The sequence below is a fragment of the Babylonia areolata genome, chromosome 25 (genome assembly GCF_041734735.1).
Source record: "Babylonia areolata isolate BAREFJ2019XMU chromosome 25, ASM4173473v1, whole genome shotgun sequence".
Taxonomy (NCBI): Eukaryota; Metazoa; Mollusca; class Gastropoda; order Neogastropoda; family Buccinidae; genus Babylonia; species Babylonia areolata.
This window is the reverse complement of record NC_134900.1, coordinates 27,446,167-27,451,166: the sequence shown is the minus strand read 5'-3', so window position 1 is coordinate 27,451,166 and position 5,000 is coordinate 27,446,167. Positions and strand designations below refer to the sequence as shown.

Sequence of the window (5,000 nt, the reverse complement as noted above, 5' to 3'; positions counted from 1 at the left end):
AGAGAGGGAGAGATAGAGATGGAGGGAGGAAAGGAGGGGGGGGGGAGAGAGAGAGAGAGAAGGGGAGTGGGTGAGGGAGGGAGAGCCGAGAGAGACAGAGAGAGAGAGGGGGAGGGGGGGCTGGGGCTGAGAGAGACAGAGACGGAGAGACAGAGACAGCAGAAAAGATACAAGCAAGCGAACGAACGAACGAACGGACGGACAAACAATCACTTCAGGGCACCGTCAGTCTGTGTGAGGCCGGCTGCTCTAGGTCTTGCGGAGTCCTCACTCCCCCCCCCCACCATCACCCCCCCCACACACACACCACCCCTCCTCCTGCACTGTCTCAGCAGCTCTGGTGTGTGTGTGTGTGTGGTTCGTCCGTCGGGATTGACGAAGACCATCTAGTCATCCTGGGGGTGGGTGGGTTGGGCTCTGTGGGTGCGCAGATGACTGATCAGGCCAATCCGCGCCCCGGAAGGTTCTGACACAGTTGTGGACAGGGGATGGTGGCGGCTGTCGGGGACTTGCTGGCACTGCTTTTCCTGGCCTGTCTGCATTGCTCTGCTGCAGCGATTCTGTTGGCCTCGCAGGATTTTGGCACCTTTGTGGACAGCTGAGCGCCACTTTCTCAGCAGCTCTACAGTGTGGGTGGGTGAAGCTGGTCCATGTGAAGCGATCCTGTGCAAGGGCTTTCCGGCCAAAATGTATGGCGGTAGCTATGTACAGAGACTCTCAGTGAGGTCTTCAGAGAGTGTCCATGAAGCGCTCTGTATTCTGTCCTCCCAATACCACGCTTTGTCTGTGGCAGTTCACCATCGTGTCATATCTGTGAAACTGCATGTTTGGTGCATTTCTGTTCTGCATGTGTGGGTGTGTGTGTGAATGTGTGTCTTCATGTTTTACATTTATTCGCTTATTTATCACCATTGTTGTCTTATTTATTTATTTTTTATTATTATCATTTTATTAGTATTACTAATATTATTACTACTACCTTTTTCTATATTATAATTATTATTTATTTATTTATGCAAGCCTATCTATTATTTATTCCCCCGTTGGTTTTTTTTTTTTTGTTTGTTTTTTTCTCAAGGCCTGACTAAGCGCGTTGGGTTACGCTGCTGGTCAGGCATCTGCTTGGCAGATGTGGTGTAGCGTATATGGTTTTGTCCGAACGCAGTGACGCCTCCTTGAGCTACTGAAACTGAAACTGTAAAGTAAAAGGATACAAGTACACATGGATATATGTATGATAGTCAGTCGTGTCCGACCATGACCATCAGAACAGCAGAGGAGGCAACTGCTGTTCCGACTATTTTGGGCTAGAATTTGATTATAGTGGAGAGTGTCTTGCCCAAGTTACTTCCTCACTCTCTCGGCCAAGAGGGTTTTTAGGACAGTCGGCGTTGGGATGGTTCCCACAGGCCAACTAGCCCACAAGGCTGCAGCACGAAGAGCCAGTGCAATTTTGCCTCCTAGTTTGAGAGTCATAGTCCTTCACAAAAGACTAAGCTGTAAATGGTTTCCTCATTGACTGGAGAAGCCATTGATAATACAGCTCTCACTTTGCTGTTGGCCCAAATGTAAACTTATGTCAATCTGTGATATAAGCCGAGTGTTGGGCCTAACACATGAATACAAGAGGAGCGAAGACAAAAAAGAGCATTGACACGCTTGCAAGTACAAGCCTTAATCTTGTTGAACATGCTCTGTTGTCTTTTGCTTGTATTGTATTCATGTGTACTATTGAACAATTAAAAGATTTATTTTTTTTCTAAACCATAGGATATGAGCGGCATCATTAGCAAAACAGACCTTTCTCTCTTATAAGTCTGCGGTCGAACTGATTTTTTTTCCTTTTTCTTTTGCACGCGTAAATGAAGCAGGTTGAAAAACAGTTATCTATCTGTCTGATCTCTGGCGACTTAAGGTGAACGCCCTTTGATGACGTGCCAAAGACGCCGCACACGAGCAGAACAGTGAGAAGAAGAAGAAGAAGAAGAAGAAGAAGAAGAAGAAGAAGAAGAAGAAGAAAGAGAAGAAAAAGAAGAAGAAGAAGAAGAAGAGGGGGGAAGGAGAAGAACAAGAAGAAGAAGAAAAAAGAGAAGGAAAAGAGGAAGAAGAAGAAGAAGAAGAAGAAGAAGAGGGGGGGGACGGAGAAGTAGAAGAAGAAGAAGTAGAAGAAGAAGGAGAAGAAGAAGAAGAAGGAGGAGGAGGAGGAGGAGGAAGAAGAGGAAGAAGAAGTAGGAGGAGGAGGAAGAGGAAGAGGAGGAGGAGGAGGAGGAGGAGGAGGAGGAGGAGGAAGAAGAAGAAGAAGAAGAAGAAGAAGAAGAAGAAGAAGAAGAAGAAGAAAGCCCCTGAACAACGTGGGGGGCAAGACACAGCCCTGCTTTACTCCGCTGATAATGCTGACGGAACCTTGACGTTTCTTCGTCGAAGCAAACCTTGGTCCCTCTGGTAATGATGGCAGTACTTGGGGGTCCGTGCTTATCTCAGGGCCGTGTTATGACTGTGGGGGGAGGGGTGGGGTGGAAGTTGGGGGGGGCGGATGAGGGGGGGGCGGGACAGGGGGCAATGGTCGGTCGTTTGTGACAGACCTGACAGGTGGATCAGTCAATACCCGGCAGTGGTGTCTGTTGTGCTTGGCATCACCTGAGGGATAATGTTTCTGGTTTCTGGCTACATACACTCTTAAAGTTTAGTTCTTCTGACATGATCTCCTTCGTCAACCCGGATTTTTTTTTTTCCCTGCCCGTATCTTGACAACCGTAAATTCAACGTAATAGAATACACGAAGGGCTGAAACATACATGAACCAGTTCTATCGTTCAGATTCCTGACACCAAACCAACTGGAATAAACAAACGAACAAACAAACAACCCCCCCCCCCCCCCACACACACACAAAACAAACAACGGCAGATGGTATAATAGACGATAGGCAGCAACACCTTGACAGTACAAGCGATACAAGCATACGGAATATTCAATCCCTAGCCGGGCAGGGCTTCCTCCTCAGCACGCCAGAACACCTAGCCGGGACATCACCCCATCCTTTCCGAGACAGCCAGGACTCCCCCTTGGAACGCCAGGTGGACCTCCCAACTCTTCTTCAATCATCGATAATGTGTGACGGGACATAAAACAAAATTCCTCCCTCCCAACCCGGACAGACACCCAGGAATCCTCCATCGGACAACGGAACCCTCTCCAATCCTTCTTCTTCTTCTTTGTTCGTGGGCTGGAACTCCCGCGTTCACTCGTATATACACGAGTGGGCTTTTATGTGTATGACCGTTTTTACCCCCCCCCCCCCCCATGTAGGCAGCCATACTCCGCTTTCGGGGGTGTGCATGCTGGGTATGTACTTGTTTCCATAACCCACCGAACGCTGACATGGATTACAGGATCTTTAACGTGCGTATTTGATCTTTTGCTTGCGTATACACACGAAGGGGGTTCAGGCACTAACAGGTCTGCACATATGTTGAGCTGGGAGATCGGAAAAATCTCCACCCTTTACCCACCAGGCGCCGTCACCGAGATTCGAACCCGGGACCCTCAGATTGAAAGTCCAACGCTTTAACCATTCGGCTATTGCGCCCGTCCCTCTCCAATCCAAAATCCAAACACCAATAACATGAGGAGGAGGAGGAGGAGGAGGAGGAGGAGGAGGAGGAGGTGTTCTGGCTGTCACATTGTTTTTTGTGTCCTTTCCTGTGACTTCTCATCACTTTCCTTTCCTGAACTTTAGTCTCTCTCCCTCTCTGTCTGTACCTTTCTGTCTGTCACTCACTCATTTCATTTGCCTGAAGAAGAGCTTGTGGCTCGATACGTCGCTTCTTTTATCCCACGTAAGTCGACTTTTACAAGATTTTTTTTTTTTAGTCTACCTCCCACCCAATAACATGACCTTAAGGACGCCAGCAAATAAGTTGGTAAACTCTTCTTCTTCTTCTTGCTCGCCTCTTGACAGTGTCAGTCTAGCACGTCTGATGAATGACGTCGTCCTCACCAAATCCTGACTGGAGCCGTGGAGCTTCTTGTGCTGCAGTAGGTTTGGTGTCGTCCACACGATGTCTCTGAGTCCCTTCAGAAGGGGACAGGTCTGAAGAGAGTGTGTTCTGCTGTTTGGTCTTCGAGACCACAGGAGCGGGTGCGAGATGGTGCCAGCTTCATCTTCCTGCTGAACAGGTGGGCGTTGAGACGGCGATGGTTAGTTCTGTAATCTCATGATCACCACCTGCTGCCAGCGTTGAAAAAAGGTGATATGCATACCCCGTGGTTCTTGGTCGCAGCGAAGCAAAGCTAACGCTATATCTGATAAACTCAACAATAATATTGTCGAACTGTACACTTGCCAGTTCTTCAGTTCTATCGACATATCTCCAGAGTCCTATACCCGTTGAAAAAAAAGAGAAAGAAACAAGAGAGGCAAGGCCTTCAAGACTCACTTGTGATAAATTAAGTCCCCTAGCATTAATTACAGAGTAATTTCCATTTTTTACTATCTGCACCAAAACGTTTGCAAAATAAATACAAATTCCATGCTTAGCAAAAGAAGTTCCTGTTTGAACAAAAAAATGATAATAATGGCTCCTCTTGTTGTTGTGACAGAATATCAGATCAAAGTGCCAAGTTTAGAGAATACAAAAAAATATAAATATAACAGTAAATGCAGTTTGCATATAATAAGCTTCTTTTTAAAATAAATTTTTTGTGCCCATCCCAGAGGTACAATACTGTTTTAAACAAGATGACCGGAAAGAACTGAATTTTTCCTATTTTTATGCCAAATTTGGTGACAAACTGACAAAGTATTTGCAGAGAAAATGTCAATGTTAAAGTTTACCACGGACACACAGACACACGGACGGACACACACACACACACACACACACACACACACACACAGACAACCGAACATCGGGTTAAAACATAGACTCACTTTGTTTACACAAGCGAGTAAAAAAAAAAAAAAAAAGAAAAAAAAAAAAGAAAAAAAAAAAAAAAAA

At 46.3% G+C, this 5,000-nt stretch overlaps 1 protein-coding gene across 1 annotated transcript in view; it reads right to left on the bottom strand.

Moving 5' to 3' along the window:
- LOC143299572 (E3 ubiquitin-protein ligase PDZRN3-like) overlaps positions 1–5,000 on the bottom strand; it is a 171,265-nt gene that overhangs the window by 87,487 nt on the left and 78,778 nt on the right. The window lies entirely within an intron of this gene.